Source organism: Suricata suricatta, chromosome 12 (genome assembly GCF_006229205.1).
Source record: "Suricata suricatta isolate VVHF042 chromosome 12, meerkat_22Aug2017_6uvM2_HiC, whole genome shotgun sequence".
In the NCBI taxonomy this organism is placed as follows: Eukaryota; Metazoa; Chordata; class Mammalia; order Carnivora; family Herpestidae; genus Suricata; species Suricata suricatta.
The window spans coordinates 19,770,362-19,793,086 of NC_043711.1; the positions used below are offsets into that span (position 1 = coordinate 19,770,362).

The 22,725-nt window shown below is 40.8% G+C and overlaps 1 protein-coding gene across 1 annotated transcript in view; it reads left to right on the plus strand.

Annotated features, from left to right (window-relative positions):
• Positions 1–2,489: 2,489 nt before the first annotated feature.
• RAD54L2 (RAD54 like 2) overlaps positions 2,490–22,725 on the plus strand; it is a 99,241-nt gene continuing 79,005 nt past the window's right edge. The window contains exon 1 of the mRNA XM_029918211.1: positions 2,490–2,615. The gene's annotated coding sequence lies outside the window, so the exon portion shown is untranslated. The remainder of the gene's footprint in view (positions 2,616–22,725) is intronic.

The window sequence follows — 22,725 nt, forward strand, 5'->3', positions numbered from 1 at the left end:
GTGCCGGCCCCCGGCTCCGGGTTGGGGCCGCCGGGACGGCAACAATGGGGGCCGAGTGGGGACGCGGCCCGGGCCCATGGCGCTCAGCGGCCTGGGGCAGTAAGCCCGTCCCAGCCGCCCGGGCCTTGGGGCGCTGGATCCCCACTGGGGAACTCTAGTGGCCGGAGCCTTGGCTGGGGTTTTGGCCTCGACCGGGGCCTCTGTGGCTTGATTCAGTATCTTGGTAGCCAGGAAAGGGAGTCAAAGGGGCTCGGAGACTTAACTCCAGTGGCGTGCGCTCTTGACGCTCGCTTGATGCGGACGCCCTCGCCCTGGAGGCCAACCATAGTAGGGTGGATGGAGGGGGGGGGGGCTTGCATTTGGAATTCTAGGGGCCTCCGTGTGTCTTGTCCCTAAGGCGCATCGGGTTGTGTCTCCCCTCGCCTCCCCGCTTCTCCGCCCCACTTCTGTGAACTTGGCCGACTGGGGTATGAGAAGAGGCACTGAGAGTTTAGCTTCTCTGGGGGTAACCAGTGATTAGTTCCTGGAAAGGCTGGAGCTTAGCTGGACATAGGGGAGTTGAGCAAAGAGCAGGATTCTCTGCCCAGATGCATCCTGGTGTTGAGGGGTTCTCAGGCAAGGAACCAAATGCCACCAGAGTGCCACGATGAATAGTGTTGGCTACCTTGGCATTAGGGTGAGGCCGGAGTTGTGTTTTGGAGAGTGTAGAGAGCGTTGGTAGGCTGCCGAGTTTGGTAGGCTGCTTTATATGGGCCATGGTGATGGCAGCCTGGGAGATGAACAAGGGAACTTTGCAGAGTGGGCTTTTTGATAGAGAATGACCTCTTACCGCGGGGGAGTGGGTGACTCAGATCTGTTAGAATTCGGTGCTTGCTAGTGGATGTGGCTGACTGTATTAGTGGCTGGGCACCAAGGAGGATGGGGCTGGAAAGGACTTTTGGGAGATGAATTAGTTTGTTCCTGGGTAGAAGACAGTGTGGAATCGTTCCTTCTCACTCCAAGTCAGAATGGTAGCTGTCCTTGACAGTATTTTAAGTAAAGACTTTCTTTGTGGTATTTGGATCCAAAGCTTTCTTCTGTTCATTTTTTTTTTCCTCCTGTTTTTGAATTGTGACTCATACTTTCATTTCAGCACTGTGGCTATTGTTTGTAATGGTAGACAAACTTAGACACTGTAATATATGTAAATTCTAGGGGTTTTCTGTCCAATTCTTAGAAATCTAAATTTCAGAGCCTGTTTTCACTAATTTGTGTGTCATTGTTTAATGTGTGCTAGAGAGGGATGTAAAAACCCCAACAGTTTATGTTGTTGAATGTTCTTTGTATCCCTAATCCATGAAACTTCATTTTTCTCCTGCTGCCATGCAGTCATTACATTGAATCTGTTAAATCTTAGTGACTGCCATTTGAGCTTTCACAGGACATTATCTTCACTAGAAGTGTTCTCTGTCTTCAGTGAATTTGGTCTGCACACTGTGTCTCATCTGTATTATTGAAGGGAGCGTGCAAACTGCAGCTCTGCGGCCTGCAGCTGTGCACCAGAGCTCTGTGTGTAGCATTCAGGCAAAGTTGGTATGTCTGTACATGAGATATCAAACCCTATATGACAGAAACAGTATCAGAGTCATTGACCGTCTGAGTTTATTTAGAGTATTAAGAGGTACTGTTGGATTGGAGTCTATAAATTTTCAGTGAACTATGAGGTAATTTTGACTATCTGTAGTTGTACTAATAGTTCTAGGGTTTTTTTTCCTCCTTAATCTTTAAAATTTTTGTTTTTTATTTTTTACATTTATTTATTTTTGAGAGACAGAGACAGAGCACAAGTAGAGGAGTGGCAGAGAGTCAATGAGACACAGAATCTGAAGCAAGCTCCAAGCTCTGAGCTGTCAGCACAGAGCCTGATGCAGGCCTCGAACTCACGAACCATGAGATCATGGCCTGAGCTGAAGTTGGATGCTTAACTGACTGAGCCACCCAGGCACCCCATCCCCTTAATCTTTAAAAAATCATGTATGTCCCTTGAATTCTTTCTGTCTCTTCAAAATTTTTCTATTTTAAATAATTAACTCTTTCATAAACCAGTATCTGTTGAATTATGCCAGGTACTGTGTTGGGTATCTTTACAATGGTGATATTTTTGACATTTTAATAGTAGTTCTTAGTTCAGAAGTGGCTATTGTTCTGTGAAGGAAGAAGTGGTTCAAGTATATTAGGTTTTTAATCGGTAAAGCTGTTGAATGAAGTTTTTATACAGTATTAATTTTGACTAGTGAACATTGATTGTCTTCATATATTTCCATGAAAAGGGTGAGATATGATGTGTTCACATTAGTATGGGATTCTTTTTGCATTATTTAATTTAAATACACCTGTTAAGTATTTCAGTAGACAGACCACAGGTAACATTTTGTTTCTATGTGTGTTTGGATGAACAGTGATTTATAAATACTGTGTATGTGCTTGGGTTCCCTAGGAAGCCGTCACACTTTCCTTTCCACTGTGGTTTGGGAGCATGAAGGCGTTGCTTACCCCCTTTGTCTGGTTCACTGTATGTAGGCTGTCTGCTGATCACTTGGACTGCTGTCCACTAGAACAGGAGGAGTAAGATTGAGGTAAGGCTCAGTCTATTTGAAATTGCTTGCCTCTTGATTTTCACTGCATAAAATATAATGTAAATTATATTTGGAAAACCCCCCCTTTTTTTTTTTTTGGCCTTAATTGTTAATCTCCATTCTGCTGTAGTAGAATGAAATTCTGTCCTTTGCTTTCTTCTCTCTCTGTGTTTATATTTTGGCCAAAAATCAAGGCACTCACATGATAAATTCTTTAACATATCTTTCATTTTCTGTCTAGAATATTCACTTGATCAAAGAAAATAAAAAGTGGTTTACATATGTTGTTTTGAAAACAAAGTGATTGCTGAGATAAATGTTTTTGAATACCTCTTAATCAAATGGATTGACTTCAGAAACTCTTGGAAAGAAGGCTTAGAGTTTTTGCTTTAAAAAAATTTTTTTTAATGTTTATTTATTTTTTGAGAGACAGAGAGAGCATGAGCAGGGGAGGGGCAGAGAGAGACGGAGTCACAGAATCCAAAGCAGGCTCCAGGCTCTGAGCTGTTAGCACAGAGCCCAATGGCAGGGCTCAAACCCACAAACTGAAATCATGACCTGAGCCGAAGTCAGACACTTAACCAACTGAGCCATCCAGGCGCCCTGTGTTTTTGCTTTCTTTAGGAAAATTCTGAGGTGCCTAGCACAATAGAAAGGGCATGGTCTTTGTGGAGTCATCCCACCTCTACCTTTTTCTTGCTTTTGGACCTGGGTAAGCTTTCTGAGCCTTGGTTTTGTTTTGTTTTGTTTTAATTTAATATTTTCCTTCTGTAAAATGAGGCTAGTATAACCTTTTCTGCAGATTGTATTGGGGACTGAAGATGAGGGCCTAGTACTTTATGGGTGGTCAGTGCTTGCTGTTAGTAGTAGTGTCTTGCTCTTAGTAGCTGTTAGTGTAGTTGGAAGTAGTAATGGGGGCACTATTTTCAGTAGTATTAGTAGTAGGAGCATAGCCAGGTGCTGTGCATGGATGAGGGCCTCAATTTCTCTGTCTGGTGAGGAAGGCAGCCTGCCGTCTGTACCTGTTTGAACTCTGGACAGGTAAGAGAATTGCCGAGATAGTCTTTATCTAGTACTGGTGGGCAGGAGTCCACACTATAAAGTCCAAGGTCATCCCTGGCACTGGTAGGTTTTTTTCCTGGCAGTTTCTATGGAGAAGCTAGGAGGTAACTGTTTGGCATGTCCTTGTTTTGAGAACTATAAGCATTCCCATTTACAGTGCTAGAGCATGACAGGCAGCATCGTGTTCTGTGTAGCCCATGGCCAGAATGTTTCTCTAACTTTCGTCTTATCAGAGACCTAGCTTTGGTCTTTTTGTAAGGAAGGCTCCAGATGCTAGAGAGATTTGTCATCTTGCTCTAATTTGGGCTATTTTGATAGAATATAGCACTCTGTTCAGAAATGTTTTTGATGAACAGAAGGTTCACGGCCTTTGTTACAGAATTGTTCGGTTTTATTTTTTCCCTATGAGAGGGGGAAAAAAAGTCCACAGAAAAGTAAAAATAAGGATGAGACAGATAGAAGTAATTAGAAATAACTGACCCTACACCTCTTCCAGTTTTTCTTAGTCAAATCCCCCCTCTATTTTGGCTGGTCTTTAACTTCAATTAAAAGTAAATAATATTTCTTTACCCTTAAAATACTGTGAACATCTAGATCCTAGTATGTCTCTATTTTAACATCTCACAAGGACCTTTGCGATCCAGCCTCTCCTGTGTCTGCCTTTCTGGTCCCTCTTCTGCCACAATTTCTTTGGTACTTGAGGCTGTAGTTACAGGAACTCCTTGAGGGTCCCAGCATGCTGAAGCTATTTCTTCTTCATTCTAGTGATTTTCTGACTCAGTCTTACATTTGCCAGGAATTAAGGCATCACCATCTCTTAAAAGATTTTTTGATTCTTGGTGGATTAAGCTGAATGCCTGTCCTTTGTATGGCCATTGCGACTCTGTCCAAACTTCTTTCATAATTACACCGTACTCTTAACTTTCGGTATATTTGTGTGTTTTCCATGCTTGGTTGTAATCTGCTTGAGAGCAGGGCCTTCTCTTATTTATCCTTATATCCTAGCACCTACCCATCTCTGGCACAGACTAACTACTCAGTAAATGTTTGTGGAATGAACAAATGAATGACCTCTGCATATGAGATGACAGGAAGTCATTCCTTCTGGAGCTGGTGGTGTGAGGAGGGTTCTGATTTTAAGGTTGTGTCTGATCCTGGCTGAAACAGTGCTTCTGCCTTTGTACTTTCAGGCTGTTAAAAGCAAGACTTTATTTGGCTTGAAAATGTGTTGCTTATTCCATATGTTCATAGTTTTCAGGCTGGGGGTCTATTGCTTTCTGTGGCTCTTGCAAAAGTTTCCTTTGGAAAAAATGGAAGTTTTTCATTGGTATTATCTAGATCTTCCTTTGGCTATTCACTGCTCTGAGCACTTTGTCCTCATGCATGAAGAAGAGTGACTAGTGAGTTTGGGTCACAAGGTTTCCAGACAGCTAGTAGCCTGCCTGGCAGTGGATAATGGATTTAACACCAGGATGTTGTGACTTGTACTGGCTGATAGACCTTTTGGAATTGAGCTCAATGTCACCATTTTCAGGATACAAGATAATTTGCTCAAACTTGATTCAGGAATTTGAACTCAGTGACTATGAAATTATCTGTACTAGTTCTTTGCTTAGCCTAATACGGTACTAATACTGGAACTGATGAATTAATTCCTTCTTAGGAGGCTGTGTGTTCTGAGTTACTAACCTAGAAATTATGGAATTATGCTGATTTCATAAGTCACCTCTTGGTTCTTCTTTGTGATAAGATAACTTGAGGTTGTACTCTCTAAATTGATTTAATTTTCCTGGTTGATCAGGCCACATAAGAATCCCATTGAAGGCCAAGTGTGAGGAACCTTACTGAAACCTACATAATGTAGTCTTCTTTCATGCAGGTGACAAACATAACAGACTGCAGAATAGGAAAGCATCATAAGTAGTTAGATTAAAGGTAAAAGTTGATAGGAGATAAAAACTGAAACAAAGTATAGGCATGTTAAATATGGCAAGCAACTGTTGAAGATATTCTGTGAGCAGTGCTGATATTTTGAGAAGGAAATTGTTATAATGTAGGTTAAAAGCAATAAAAATGAGAACCATGTCAGCCAGCATAGGCACATTGGCTTTACTAGCACCTGCTTATGGTCTTATAACACCATCAGTGAAAGCTATACATAGGCAGAAATGAAAATGTTTGCTTTATGATAAGCATACCTTGCACATGTATGGTATTACCGCTCATAACTTTCATATATATTTCCTTTACTTTACTCTCCCGACAATCCTGTGAAGCAGGTAGCCCCCTTTTACAGATGAGGAAGCAAATACAAAGAGGAGAAGTAGCTTACTTTCAAGTGCACAAAGCCAGTAAGAAGAAAAGCAGGGACTTGATGCCAGGTTTTCTGATCCTACATTTAGGACCCCTTTTATGTCCTCATAGGATATTGTTAGGGCTTCAGTTTGAGGAGACATTTACCCCTTATTCCAGGCTTCTGGCCAGGAAAGGGTACACACAAAGAAGGTACTGCCATACAGAGAGTAGAACATTTGCTCTATTAACAGCTGCCTGGAAACTCTATAAGAGGCTGGAATCTAGAGGGAATGGAGCCCCACCCTCCTCACAGATCACTTATAGTCAGAGAAAAACCTGGAACCAGGTGGAAATGTTTTTGGAATATTTGACACTAGTAGTGGTCTTCCTCCTAATATAATGATGTATAGAAATTGGAAAAATAAAAGTTTGGGAAAGAATTCTTTAGGTGTGATTCTGACTTGAACTCAGCTCTTTGCCCTCATTGTGCCTTCCATTTCCACTGTGTTCCCCACCCATCTCTCTACCTTTCTCTTCCCCACTGTTTTACCCCCTTCCACTTTAGCTTGGATGCTGGTTTGCCGTGGCCTACAGTTTCAGTGCTGCCTTCCCTTGGTCTGAGAACCCTTTGCCTACCTTTGTATTCTATCTGTTCTGCCAGTTGTCAACCCTAAACTTTCTCCTCTGGCTTCTTTGGTTGCTCAGTGTTTCTCGGGAGTCAGGAAAATGGGATGTCTTGGTTGACCACGGTTCCCACTGCCTCACTTGAGTTGAGCTCTCTCTGACCCTCATGGTGCTCCTGTGCTGCCTTCTTAAGTCCCATTACCCATAGCAACAGCTTGCATGTTTCCCAAAGCTCATTTTTTCTTTCTTGTTTTTTCCTTTTAAAATTGTTTGTTTGTTTTAGTTTTTTATTCTTAATGTTGTTATTTTTGAGAGAAGGAGCTCGCTCGCACATAAGTGGGCAAAGGGCAGAGAGAGAGGGAGACCGAGGATCTGAAGTGGGCTCTGTGCTGAGAGCAGACAGCCTGATGTGGGGCTCTAACTCATGAACATAGACTGTGACCTGAACTGAAGTCAGAGAGGCTCAACTGACTGAGATGCCCAGGCACCCCTCTTTTTTTTAATTTTTAGGTTTTTTTTTTAATTTTTTAAGTAATCTCTACCCAGTATGGGGCTTGAATCCGCAACCCCAGGATCAAAAATTGTAGCTCCACTAACTGAGCCAACCAGGCACTGCCCCAGGGCTCATTTTTCTCTTAGACCCTAGACCTGCCCTCCATCTCCCTCATTCTTTTTTTTTTTTTTTTTTTTTAGGTTTCTTTATTTATTTTGAGAGAGAGCGAAAGAGAGAGAACCTGGTAATGGGGACAGAGAGCAAGGGAGAGAGAATTCCAAATGGGGGGTAGCGGGTATCCCAGGAATTATAAGATTATGAGCTGAGCCAAAACCAAGAGTCAGATGCTTGACCAACTGAGCCACCCTGGCTCCTGTCTCCCTCTTCTTGACCATGACTTCACTTTAAGGCTTGTGCTCCTTATTCCCCACCCCCCCACTTTTTTTTGGTATCATGACACTTTCATTGCTTAGAGTCTCTTGCTTTGGAAAGTCTTGATTTTTTAACCCCCCCCCCCCCCCCGATTATACCAGTAATATACGAGCACAGTAAAATTCAGGCATTTTTAAGTAAGGGAAGGAAACCATAATCTCATTTCTCAGTGTTAATCACCATTAAGAATTCAGTTTAGAGGCGCCTTGGTGGCTCAGTTGGTTGAGTGTCCGACTTTGGCTCAGGTTATGATCTCGTGGTTCATGGGTTCAAGCCCTGTGTTGGGTTCTGTGCTGACAAATCAGAGCCTGGAGCCTGTTTCAGATTCGGTGTCTCCCTCTCCCTCTGACCCTCTCCCACTCGTGCTCTGTCTCTCTGTCTCAATAATAAAAATAAACCAAAAAAAAAATTCAGTCTATATTCACATTTTTTCCTACTGTGTATGCTAATGTGTGTGTGTGGGGGGGGGGGTAAAGTAATTCCTTTTTACAGAAGTGAGATCACAATGTATCTACTCTTCAACATGTATATATAACTAATATATATAACTATAGTTAATACTAGTTTATAATATAGTTTATACATTATAGTTATATATTTATATTTCCTATATATAGTTATACATTTAAGAAATATAGTTAACTATATAGTTATATATTTATATTTCCTTACCACCTCTTTTATCTATGTCTCTTAATGCTTTGTGGTCTGGCTTAATGGTTTTATCTTGAACATTTTCTCATGTTCAGTACATGTATCCATCATATGTTAAAAATTTTTTTTTGATGTTTCACTTATTTTTGAGAGAGACAGAGTATGAGCTGGGGTGGGGCAGAGAGAGAGGGAGACATAAAATCCGAAGCCAGCTTCCAGAGTCTGAGATGTCAGCACAGGGCCCAAAGTGGGGCTCGAACTCGTGAACCATGAGATCATGCTCCTCATGAGCCAAAGTTGGATGCTCAACTGGCTGAGCCACCTAGGTGCCCCATCATATATTTTAATGGTTACATAGTATTATATCGCATATTTCTATCAACTTTTCTAGTCCCCTGGCAACAGACATTTGTTTCTGTCTTTGCAGCTACAAGCATCCTTGTATATATATCTTTTTTTTTTTAATGTTTTACTTACTTTTGAGAGAGAGAGAGAGACAGACAGTGTGAGCAGGGGAGGGTCAGAGAGAGAGGGAGATACAGAATCTGAAGACAATCTCCAGGCTCTGAGCTAGCTGTCAGCACAGAACCTGATGCTGGGCTCGAACCCACGAACTGTGAGATCATGATCTGAGCTGAAGCCGGATGCTCATGCCCAACTGACTGAGCCACCCAGGCGCCCCTATACATCTTTGCAGTATCTCTTTGCATACATTGTATACATCCTAGGACAAACTCCTACAAGTGGAATTTCTTTGTCAAGGGATATGCATGTTTAAAAGTTTTTTAGCAATAGGGGCGCCTGGGTGGCTTGGTCAGTTAAGCATCTGACTTTGCTTCAGGTCATGATCTCATGGGTTGTGAGGTCGAGCCCCATGTTGAGCTCGGTGCTGACAGCTCAGAACCTGGGGTCTGCTTTGGATTCTGTGATTTCCTCTCTCTCTGCACTAGCCGCCCCCCGCAACTCACTCTCTGTCTGTCTCTCTCTCTCTCTCTCTCTCTCTCTCTCTGAAAAATAAATAAATATAAATTTTTCTAGACGTTACCAAATAACTTTAATTTTTTTTAATGTTTTTATTTATTTTTGATACAGAGAGAGACTGAGCATGAGAGGGGGAGGGTCAGAGAGAGAAGGAGACACAGAACCAGAAGTAGGCTCCAGGCTCTGAGCTAGCTGTCAGCACAGAGCCTGACGCGGGGCTCGAACCCACGAATGTGAGATCTGACCTGAGCCGAAGTCGGAGGCTTAGCCGACTGAGCCACCCAGGCGCCCCTAGACGTTACCAAATAACTTTAAAAAGATTGTATTTATATTTCTTCTCTAGCACTGAACATTATCAATATATTTTATCTTTGCCAATTCCAAGACTATATAACTAATTTTTTTGAAGCCTAAGTAACATTTTCTTGTTGAGCATCTTTTCATGTGTTTCTTTCATATATTAATTGATCAGTTAATTAGTTGATTAATCAGTGTCTTTGTAGCATCTTCCTGTCCTCCTTCCTCCTTTTAGTTTTTACGTACATGCAAGGTAGAACCATAGTACCTTTACTTAGCTCTGGGCCTCTCATGCCACCCTAGCCTTCTCCTTCCTATTCTTGTTTCTTATCTAAAATGCAGTTTTACTGCCATTTCCTTACCACCTGTTTTATCTGTGTCTCTTAATGCTTTGTGGTCTGGCTTCTAGTTTTACGTTTCTCTTGAATAGTATCTCTGAGGTGAATTCCTTGTTACCGGGACAACAATTTTTTTTTCTTGACGTTTGTTCTCCCTTGTTTTGACCGACTCCCCCACTCCCCACCATCTTTACAGGGAGGGAAGTCACGCATGAATGGACTTTTTATTACAGAAAATTTCAAACATATACAGCAACAGGGAGTATAGTATATGAACCCCATGTACTCATCACCCAGTTTCAACAATTATCAACATTTCCTAATATTTTTCAGTTGTCCTCCTTCTTTCTTTCAATTGTCCTTCCTCTTTCAATTATCCTGTTGTTATATGTTAAAATTGTTTTTAATGTTTATTTGTTTATTTTATTAAAAATTTTAGTGTTTATTTTTGAGATACACACACACACACACACACACACACACACACACACACACACTCACAGAGTGCGAGTGGGGGAGGGGCAGAGAGAGAGGGAGACACAGAATCTGAAGCAGGCTCCAGGCTCCAAGCTGTCAGCACAGAGCCCGACATGGGGCTTGAACTCATGGACAGCGAGATCATGACCTGAACCAAAGTCAGATGTCCAACCAACTGAGCCACCCAGTGCCCCTGTTGTTACTATATTTTAAAGCTAAATCTCCAACATTGTCATTGAGTGGATATTGGATATCTCTTACTAATAAGACCATTCTAGTTTTTTAAACATCATTACCTTGTCATTTTCTTCCGTACTAAAAATTAACACTATTTTCCAAATAGGAGAGACTTGATTTTTAATCCTGGCTTTGATAGCTGCTGTTTAACTTGGGCAATTTATAAGCTTGTTTTCTCCTCTTGAATGGTAGTTAGGATAATCATGATAATTCTGTCTCATAGGATAGTTGTGAGATTATCTCATATACTCCCACATAAAGTGCTTAGCATAGTGCTTTACCTACATGGGGAGCAAACATTTTTTGTCTCACTCTGTCTTTATTCATCCATTCATTCATTCAGCAGATACTTTTTGAACATGTGTGTTTTAGCTAACGAGGAGATATTGACCTTGGTTTCTAGGATTCTGCACTGTCTTAATTCTCTGCCTCCCCCTCAGATGTGTCTTTGTAAAAGTCCTTCCCTATCTCCCCCTGGATATGGATATAACCAGGTTTGTTGTTTTTCTCTTCGATTCCCTCTGTATCCTGGCCCTCAGAGACCTAGCTTTTCCACTCCCACAACCTCAGGCTCTCCAAGTGACTCAATTCTATAACTCTTATTTCTTTATCAAGCAATAAACCCACATTTCATCCTGGTTTTTGCATATTTTTGTCTGGCCAGGGGAATTACTGTGAAGTGCAGTGAATTGAGTCTGCAGACCAGAACTGCAGGCTAAATCTTGGCCACTAACTACATGGCTTGGGCAATTCAGTCATCTCTCTTGGTCTTGATGTCCTTGGTCAGAAGGATAGAAAGGCTGAATTAGAGTCTGAAGTCCTATCCAGCTTTAAAAGCCTATCAGCTTTGAGGAGCTGGTTTTAGAAATGTCCTACTCAGCATATATGGAACCATTGCCACCATTCTGCTTTCCAGACAAGTTTCTGGCTTCCCCACCTGGCCTTTCCCGGGAAGTCCAGGCTTTACCCTGTGGCTCTTCTTTCTCATTGTCCTCGGCATAGGGTTGGTTACCCCATGGCTAGATCTTCAGTTAATCTTGATTCCTGGCTCTTCCTGGAATATACCTTTGCATCTATATTCACATTGTTTCCTTTGGTCATGTTCATGTTGTTTCCCCTGAGTTCTGGCCATTGAAATTATGACAGTCTTGGTAAACTTCGTTCAGATCACAGCTTTATCCACGTTGGAAGTGAGTCTTACCTCCTCTGACTCTCATGACTCGCAGTATATCGGTGACGTTTCACAACCTGATACTTCAGATATTTACATAAGTTTTTTCTTTTAACCTTCTGGTTTGTAATCCCCTTTAGTACAGTTTCCACATTTACATTGTGTATAATTTTTCATCATACAGTGTTTAGCAGAATTCATTGTGCTAATAGTTTTGCAATAAATACTGATTGAATAAGTGACTGAAAGAAAGTGGACTTTGCTTCAAGGCAAGAACATTTATAGAAAATTTTTTTTAATTTTTAATTTTTTTAACATTCATTTTGAGAGAGAGAGAGGAAGAGAGAGAGAGAGAGAGAGAGAGAGAGAGAGAGATTAGGGGAGGGGCAAAGAGAGAGGGAGACTGAATCTAAAACAGGCTCCAGGCTCTGAGCTGTTAGCATAGAGCCTGATGTGGAGCTTGAACTCATCAACTGTGATATCATGACCTGAGCTGAAGTTGGATGCTTAACCGAGTGAGCCACCCAGATGCCCCTACAGAAATGTTTTTAAACCCCAGTGTTCAAAATGTGTGATAATTACATGATAGTCAAGAATGAAGAAGGCCTAGCTTGTGAAATGGTATTAATGGTACTAATTTAGATACTAATTCCTTGATTTCAAAATTCAAAGAATCTTCTGCTTTCCTATCCTGTCTCAGAGTTGGGGGAATTATTTTACTCTTGGATAATATGACTTAGTTTCTCCAAAGCATTGCTATTAACACTTTGTCATCATGGAGTAACTAAAGGTAATCAATGTTTAACTTACCATGTGCTGGCAATATGCTATTTTTTCACTTAATTTAAAAAATAATTTTATATGAGATATGCATTATTCTCATTTTATAAATGAAGAAACCTATGTTTGGAGAAATTAGGTAACTTCCTTAATGTCATTTATTTATTTATTTGTTTGTTTTTAAATGTTTATTTTTTTGAGAGAGAGAAGAACTCGAAAGCACTTGCAGGGGAAGAAGAGAGAGGGAGAGAGAATCCCAAGCAGGCTCCATGCTCTTAGCACAAAGCCTGAGGTGGTGCTCAATCCCAGGAACTGTGAGATCATGACCTAAGCTGAGATCAAGAGTCAGAAGCTCAACCAACTGAGCCCCTTTTAATGTCCTTTAGATAGAAAACGGCAATGCTGGGACACTGACTCAGGGCATATCATCTTAGAGCCCATATTCTTTTTTTAAAATGTTTTTTAATTTATTTGTGTGAGAGAGAGAGAGACAGCATGAGCAGGTAGGGGTCAGAGAGAGAAGGAGACACAGAATCTGAAACAGGCTCCAGGCTCTGAGCTGTCAGCACAGAGCCCGACACGGGGCTCAACCCTACAAACCATGAGATCATGACCTGAGCCAAAGCCGACGCTCAACTGACTGAGCCACCCAGGCGTCCCCCCTCCTTTTTTTAAAGTGTATTTTTGAGACAGAGAGTGTGTGTATACTCAGGAGGGTAGGGGCAGAGAGACTGGGGAGAGAGAGAACCTAAGTAGGCTTTGCACTGTCAGCAAGGAGCCCGATGTGGGGCTTGAACTCACAAACTGTGAGGTCATGACCTGAGCTGAAACAAAGAGTTGGACAGTTAACTGACTGAGCCACCCAGGCCCCTGTCCATATTTTTAAATTTTTTTTCAGAGCCCAAATTCTTTTTTTTTTTTAAGTAGGCTGCACACCTAGCATGGAGTCCAGTGTGAGGCTTGAACTCATGACCCTGAGATCAATACCTGAGCTGAGATCAAGAGTTAGACCCTTAACTGACTGAGCCATTCATGTGCCCCTAGAGACCGTATTCTTAATTGGTTTACTGCTTTCCTGTACAAAACACATTTACTGACAGTTGGCTCTTTGATGTTTATTTTCACTCATCCCTTATCCAATAACTTGCATGAATTTCTTCATATTTCCCTTCCCAAACCAGCTATCCTTCTGTTGTTATTCCTGATTTTGGTGAAGGTATGTCTTTGTTCTTGGAGTCATCCAGAATTCAAGCTTCAGAGTCCTATTTAATTCCTCCCTTTCCTTCCCGTGCAGAAAATTGTTGTTTTCCTTGTTAGTGCCTTATCTCTGCTCCATTCTTTCTGGTTTCTTTGCCTTCCTCTTAACCTAAGGCCTCCAGGTCTGGTCCTGGATTGTGACAGCTGATTTTCCTTCCTCCATTCTTTCATCTTTGCAGTTCTGAAAGGATTGCCTTTCACCCTTCTCTCTTCGGTTAAAAATCCTTGTATGGTTCCTGTAGCTGAGGTTTTTAAAAGCCAGTTTTCAAATAGTGTCATAATCATGTGTGGGGCTTCTTTAAAGCATGTTAAGTCTTCAGAATAAAACTATGAGACTTATGCTATTATTTGCAGTTTAGAGATTAGAAAATGGAAACTTAATGAGACTGAGTCACTTACACAAGATCACTATTGGTGGGAACTGGGGAACTATATATTTTTAATAAGTTCTTCAGATTCTGATGCCCTGAAAACACCAGGTTTAGGAAACACCTTTAACTCCTTTTAGAATCCCTTCCCTAAATGTCTTTGTGGTTCCAGTGATCCCTCCATATCTGAAATTTTTGTAGAATTTGATTCTTGATTGTGCCCATCTTGTTGGTGTCTTTCCTAATAGCATACTTCCCTGGCTGGTTCTTTCTTTTCCTCTCTGACTTTCTGTGCAGGCTGCTATTCTATTTGGCCCATCCTTGGCTACCCCTCCTCCTCTACATATACTCCCTAAGTCTCTTCCATAGGGGCTTCAGCTACCTGAGTATGGTAGGAACACACCCAAATCTGTTTTTCTGACCCGATTCACTTTCCAGCTGTTTCTGGGATTTCACCATTAACAACACTTTATTTATATATAGAGATTGGGGGAGGGGCAGAGAGAAAGAGAGAGAATCCCAAGCAGGCTCCGTGCTGTCAGTGACATGTCAGCCTGACATGGGGCTCAACCCTAGGAACTGTGAGATCATGACCTGAGCCAAAGAAATCAAGAGTTGGATCTTTAACCGACTGAGCAACCCAGGCGCCCCTATTAACACTGTTTTCTGCACCATTGTTCAAGCTGGAAACCTGGGCCATAGATAAAAGCTTGGAGTCTGGGGGTGCCCAGGTAGCTCAGTCAGTTGAGTGTCCGACTTCAGCTCAGGGCATGATCTCATGGTTTGTGGGTTCGAGCCCCATGTTGGGCTCTGTGCTGCTGGTGCAGAGCCTGCTTGGGATTCTTTTTCCCTCTCTCTCTCTCTGCCCCTCCCCAGCTTGAGCTCTTTCTCAGAATAAATAAATAAACTGGGGAAAAAAAAGCTTGGAGTCTGGAATTAGTCTGGAGTTGAAATTGAATTCTACTACTCTTTAGCTGGGTAAAATTGGGACAGGTTATTTAACCTCTCATAAACTTTATATTTCTTCTTTGTGGAATGGGGATAACCTTACTTTCCTCATGGTATTGTAGTAAAGATATAATGAGAGAATGTCGATAAAATATTTAATAATTTGGTTGATATTTATGGTGCCCTTATGTACCAAGGACTGTGGGGTACTGGGGAGAAAGTGGTGAGTAAGGCTGCCCTCATGGGGCTCCAGTTGGCTACTGAAGCCTTACTGGTTTTTTTCCTCCTTAGTCTCTAATGTTTCCTCTTTTCTCCTTTCTCATTGCCACTACTGTGATTCCGGGTGGCCCCACCTTTTGCCAAGTGTTACAGCAGCTTCCTGCCTAATCTCCTTGCCTCCACACAGCCACCAGTGTTCTTTTTAAATTGGGAATTCAGGTGATGCCACTTATCTTTCAGTGGCTCTCATTAGGGGCATATAGACTATGGGGAGCATTGCATGGAGATGGATGTTGAGTCCATTTCTAAGCACAGCAGAGAAGGACTCAATGGTATACTAGTTATGTCTGCCAGAGATAGAGAAAAGAAAGTGTTGCCAAGTGCCACATATTTGCCAATCCTTGTAAAGGACAAAGTTCAGACTTCTTAGTAAGGTCTTTGGGATACTGTTAGATCAGGATCTGGCCTGTCCACTTCTCATCTCTTGCAATTTCCCCATTTATTCCCCCAACCTATAGTCCCATGGAACTGGACTCCTGCATATGTCATTCCCTCTCCCTGAATGACCACATCCTCTTCTTCTTAAAGCTCTGACCTTTAATATTCAGATCCATTGCCTGCTCTGGAAAGCCTTCACTAGCTTTTCCAGGCAAAATCCTGGAAAATCTCCTCTGTCCTATAGAACCTTAGTTGCTCATTCCCTCCCTTTCTTCTTCTGAAATATAATTCATATCATAAATTTCGCCATTTTTAAGTGTTCAATTCAGTGGCTTTTAGTACATTCACAAAGTTATACAACCATTACCACTATCCATTTCATTACTACACAAAGAAACCTATGTTTATTAAGCCAGCACCCTCTATTCTCCCTTCCCCCTATTGCCTGGTAACCATCTCTAATCCACTTTCTGTTTCTATGGATTTGCCTATTCTGGGCATTTCAAATAAATGAAATCAGATAGTATGTGGCCTTCTGTGACTGGCTTGTCTCATTTAGCATGATGTTTTAAAGATTTAGTCATGTTGTAGCATGTGTCAATACTTCATTCCCTTTTTAGTTTATTTTGAGAGAGAGAAAGAGAGCAAGAGAGCTGGGAAGGGCAGAGAGAAAGGGAGAGAGAGAGAATCCCAAGGAGGTTCCATGCTATCACTGTGGAGCCCAATATGGGGCTTGAACCCATGAACCATGAAATCATGAACTGAGCCAAAATCAAGAGTTGGATGCTTAACCAACTGAGCCAGCCAGGCAGCCCTGGATGTACTACATTTTGTTAATCCATTTATCAGTTGAATCTTAGTCATGTGTTGTGCTTGTCACATTGCTCACAGTGTGTGCTTACATATCTGTGTCAGTTGATGGGATGATCCTAAAGGGTTCTAGTCATCACTCTATGACCAGGATTCTATGTATCTTAAGTGTCTACTTGTACTGGTCAACAGGAGGTGTTTAACTGGTATGTAGTGATGAATGGTTTTATCTTCCTTTCCAGAAAACCTGATACTTTCTGCCTTGTCAGCACTCCTCAGATCCAAACCATGATTCCTATGTGGAATGTCCTCTCCTTCCCTTTTCACTTGTCCAATTCTTTTTTTTTTTTTAAGATTTTATTTTTAAGTAATCTCTATACCCAAAATGGGGCTCAAACCTGTGACCCCACGATCAAGAATTGCATGCTCCACCGATTGAGCCATCCAGGTGCCCCCTCACTTGTCTAAGTCTGCTTTGCTTCGGGGTTTGTTTCAAGATCTGCCTCTTCCAGAAAGCCTTCCAACATAACATTTAAACCTCAGATGCTATTGCCTCCTCTGAACTCTAGTGCATTTGGGGTTTCTATCATTCATTAGGTACTTAATAAATATAATCCTAACTATCCTTAACTAGATTGACAGTAGGCCCACCAACACTGATTCCTTTCTTGCATTCTCAATAAAAAGGTTCTGTAATTATGTAAAGGAATTACATCTAACATTTTACCTTACTCAAATTGAACTATTCTTTGCAAAAGGAAAAAAAGGAAAAGAAATAATGACTTAAATAGTGAAGTAATTTCTACTCAGTGAATGAGTACCCACAGACAGTATATGCAGGCATAGTTGTTAATATGGTTGACAAAAATCTATAAATTTAAAGAATTCTTGACCATTTGCACAAGTTGTTTAAGTGGTGTGGTGATGAGTTGGTAAGTATTCTACCAAAAAAAAAAAAAAGAAGAAGAAGAAGAAGAAGAGGAGGAAAAAGGAGGAGGAGATGATGATGATTTGGGGGCTGTAGAGAATTGTTGACTTAAAAAGATTTGTTGAAAGTGATAAGCAGGAGGATAAATCGGGAAAGCCTGCAAGCTGGAATCTTCATACAATTGCTGGACTGGTCCAAGCAGCAGAACACATGGGGGTTTAATTTCTGAACATTGTAACCCTGTGGAATTATTTTCAGTGTATATGTCTATAGGAATACATACATGAAATTATTTATACTGTATTTATGTGGGCAATTGAAAAGATTTTTCAAGGATGACTTTATTGATGGTCTTTTTCAGATGCTGCTTTAGGCCTTCATGTGAGCCCTAGCTAAGATTGGGCCCCTGTAATAGGTACCCAGTTAATTTTTTTTGGCAGTTTGAGCACATGGTTTCTGGATGTGGATATGAATAGGGACAGTCACAGCCTAGAAAATATGGTGCTACTGAGGACAGGGATGAGGCCAAGGAGGATTTGTTTGCTGATGGTTTGACTTTAATGAGAGAGAATACATGTACAAAAACAAAATACTGATTTTACAATTATAAAGTAAAACAATAGAAATAGAGAAAAATAACATTTTTTAAAACTATTTACTTTGAGTGTGCACATGCATGCGTACACATGAACTGGGGAGGGGCAGGAGCGAGGAAGAGCAGAGCCCCAGTCTGAGCTCAATCCCATGAACCTCAAGACCACCCTGAAGCCAAAATTAAGAGTCAGATGCTTAACCAACTGAGCTACCCAGGTGCCCCTAACTTTTTGGTAAAACTACCACCCAGAGATAAAAACAGTTAACCTTTTGGTGCATTTCCTTTTTTTTTTTTTTTTTAAATGGTTATTTTTGAGAGAGAGAGTGCTTGCGAGTGAGAGAGGAGCAGAGAGAGGGGGACAGAGTATCTGAAGTGGACACCATGCTGACAGCAGAGAGCCCTATGCAGGGCTCGAATTCACGAACCACGAGATCATGACCTGAGCCAAAGGTGGATGCTTAAGTGACTGCACTACCCAGTTGTCCTGGTGCATTTCCTTCATTTCTTCTTGTCTTTTTTTTTTTTCTGTGCATATATAAATACTTGAATGAGTGTTATTTTATTTTGTAAAGTGGAATTTAAATATTAATAAGCTTTTTTGTGCTTTTTATTATGATATTGTAAAAAAATGGTCTTATAACTCTTTCCCTGAAATTTGCTCTACTATGTATGATCTAATAGGTTAGAAGTCTTCTTGGCAGAGTCATCTGTTTCATAAATTGATAGATTTATTTGTTCAGAATTTCACCAGGTCTGTCTTGCAAGCTCTGCTTAGGGCAAATTGGAATTCACCAATTGACTCAACCAGTGCTCTCAGCCCAAATTCTCCATCAGAGAGACCTGTGATATGGTCACATCTCTCAGATGGCCCCTGCTAGACTTGCTTCTCATCTATTGACTCTATAGTAGATATTTCAGGTTAAATGTTTTAAAAAACATTTTAGATGGTTAGAGAAAGGCTTAATTTCTTTTTCCTTTTTTCTTTTTTTTTTTTTAATTAAAATTAAAACCATGTACTATATCAGCATCTTAAAGAACAATTCCATGTCAAGGGCATTTTGGCCAGTTTTTCTCTCTTGAAGATTCGTTTCTCAATACTATTATTCCATAAGGGAAAGTAGCAAAGAATGATGTGTTGTGAAGTAAGTATAAAATCAGTGTATTATGAGAAATCAAATCTGTGAAGCGGAAACAGCTTCAATAAAATAGCCTATTGAAGTGGAAACTGTTAGTCTTTCATATTTAATGTGTTTAAATTTTGTTTCCTCTGATATTCTTCCTTCCCCAGGTTATGTCTCTCAATCTATCTAATCTTCCACAAGGAGTCTTGAACCTCTTTTTTTTTTTTTTTTATTCTTTAATTATTTATTTTTGAGAGTGAGACAGACAGAGTGCAAGCAGGAGAGGTGCCCGAGAGAGAGGGAGACACAGAATCCAAAGCAGGCTTCAGGCTCTGAGCTGTCAGCACAGAGCCTGGTTCAAGTCTCGAACCCATGAACTGCGATATCATGACCTGATCCAAAGTCATATGTTTAACTAACTGAGCCACCCAGGCACCCTAGGAGTCTTGAATCATAATGTAGGTAGAACATTTCTGGCTTAAAGGGAGACTATCTGTGTCCTGAAAATTTTTCATTTAGTAACTGTGGTGTCTTACAGTTGGTGACTTTTGCCCTACCTGACTGCTGGAGATCTAAACTGATACATTCCAGAGCCCTATTTGATTCTTCTGGGAGTGGGCCTTTTGGTGTAGGTTATTCTCATTGTATGTTCTCTCTTCTACTGTTTTATTTACTCATTGTTTGTATGTTTGGTTTATCCAGTTTTGTCTGATTGGAATGCCTATTTTCTGGGCTTGGGGCCAATTTTTTACTTAACTTTTGGGTAAAACTGTATAGGATCCCACCTCTTGTCTAAAGAGTTGAGCTCCCAAAAGCAGTTTTATTTGTTTAGAAACCAGATAGCACATATTATGGTGGAAGATGTTACACACTTACTGGAAAGAAGAACAGGCTCTCCCAAAGTGGAACATTGGCTGTCTACATGAGAACCAGCATACTTTTGTGTACTGTGATGTCTCACATACTTGGGTTTACAAATGCGCTTGAGCTGCAATAGACTATAATATTTTCACGAGACACATTGTAAAATAAGTTTCGCATCTGCATAGAATTTGTTTGTTTTGTGCTAGGTTGTTAAGTGTTTATTGTGTTGCTGGGTCATTATGCTGTGTGAACCCTTATTGTACCTGAAATATAGGTGTCATTACCCCAGATGAGGAGAGGGTAAGTAATTTGCCAGTTAAGTAGTGCCATTAACCTGGGTCTCTCTGACACCAAAGAGCTTCCACTCTGTGATATACCTTCTGTCTCTTCAGCATTGCTGATAGTTAAAGCCAGGATATGCATGCCATCTGGTCTTTAGCCTGGGCTGATGTCTGAGGAAGAGGTGACAGCAGCAGCCTAGCCACTGGTTAGGGAAACCTGGAAGAGAAGCCTAAGTTGTCTTTTACTCTTGTTGAGGCTTGAAGAACAGCACTCCTTTAGCTGTTTATTTTACCTCCTAAATAGTCTCAAGTCTGGCCTTTCCTCTGGCTTTTTAACTGGCTCTATTTCCTGTCTTTTATTCCATCCTCACATTTCTTCCAGCAAATTTTTCTCCCAGACCATGCTTTGAACTTGCAACATGCTAAATACAGAGCTGTTTATATTCATAATACAGTTTACATTTATATTAATTCACCACTTGAGCCTCTTAATAATCCTTGAAGGTAGGGGGTACCTCCATTTTATAGGTGAGGAAACCATGGCCCAGAGAGGTTAAGTGACTTGCCCAAGGTCACAATAGAAAATGAGCTGGAATTTGTTTTCAGTTTGAAACTGCATATACCTATTCTTTTATCCAACATTCTGTGGTGCAGAGTGATCTTTATGAAAGACAGATCTGATGATGTCATTCTGACCTTCTTGTAGGCTAAGATCCAATCTCCTTAGCATGTATTCAGAGTGCTCCATGACCTTGGCTCTGTTACTTCTGGCCCATTTTCTACTCTTCCCCCAAACTTCCCACTTTATGTTCCAGTAGTACAAATATCGTGGATTCCCTTAAACATATTCTGCTCTTCCTTGTCTTTGAATTATTGCTTATAGAGTTCCCTGTCTTTGAACTCTTCCCTCTTGTTCCCTGGTCATCTCTGGTTCCCATCTGTAGTCTTCTCCACCCCACCCCCTTACCTAACTCTGCCCAATGTTTCCTTCAAAACTCACTTTGGGCTTCACTAACACTTGATCTGACCTGTGTTTGTGCTTTGTATTCCCACTAGCTAGTAGTTGTTAATAAGTTCTTGTTGAGCTGAACAATTTTTGGAGATGTGACTGTCTAAAAAGAGACATTCCAGAGACCATCAGGCTTCCACAATTATGAGTTATTTTGTCAGTTTTAATAACTGGAAGTAGGTAAAATTCAATTTTGGACATGAGGGATGTAATGTTACTAAAAACAGTTTACAAATGATTTTGGCACTTAGATGTATTAGAACTCTTCTTTGTCGAATCTTCTCTTTCTTCCTTTTTAAAACTGGACCTCTACTGCTACGCAGGATTCTTTGTTCACTAGTATGCTTGGAGGTTGTATTCTTAAGTTATGGCTTTGGTTTCATAAGGTGATTGAGCTCTCCAAGTACTGGTTCTCAGTCATCACTTCTTTCTTTGAAGCTTTATAGAGCAGCCTGATCCAAGATCTCAGAGCCTCTTTATGTCAGTGTACAGAGAATGTGCGTTTTAGTAAAAGAAACTCTTGGTTTGTAAAGTCATGGGCTCCCTGCCTTCCTCTCCCCACCCAGCCCCAGTGCGTTTATCAAAAATCACAAGAGTCAGCAGTTAGAATGTAGTAATACCATAGCATTTGCTTTATCATTTTGCTGAGAAGGGTTTATTTCTTTTTAACTGTTTTCTCTGTGTAAGCATTTGGTAGTACATTTAGTGAGTTTTAACTGATTGTTAAGTCTGCAGATAATGAAAGTATTGACTTTTCCTGATACTGGAAAAGGCCCCGGTGGGAGGATTAGTTACTAGGTGGTAGAGTATCAGCTTGTCCTCCACAGATCACAATCCTTTTCCTTTTACTAATGTTCCTCAATTCCCTAAATAATCTGTTGCTATTTTCAAATCTTCCTTAAAAATCGATTACATTAGTCCCCCTTTACCAGTGGGGGATATGTTTCAGAGGCCCCAGTGGATGACTGAAGCCACAGATAGTACCAAACTCTCTACATATTGTGTTTTTTCTTATACATACATACCTATGATAAAGCTTAATTTTATAAGTTAGGCATAGAGATTAACAATAAAAATGATAAAATAGAACAGTTATAAAAATATACAATAATAAAATTATGTGAATGTGGTCTTTTTCTCTCAAAATACCTTACTGTATTGCACTCACCCTTGTGATGATGAGAGATGATAAAATGCCTATGTGATGAGATGAAATGAGGTGAATGCTGTAGGCCTTGTGACATAGCATTGGGCTACTACTGAACAGAAGGAAGACCTTCTGATAAGGAGAGGATTACTGTACTTCCTGTCAAGTTTAGAGGCAGCCTAGATGGAGACCCCTTTTGGAAGCAAAATGAATTACTGATTGAGTTAGTGATGTGTTTTTCAGGATTTTGAGTCAGCGGACTATAACATCTTTATCCTGGTGTT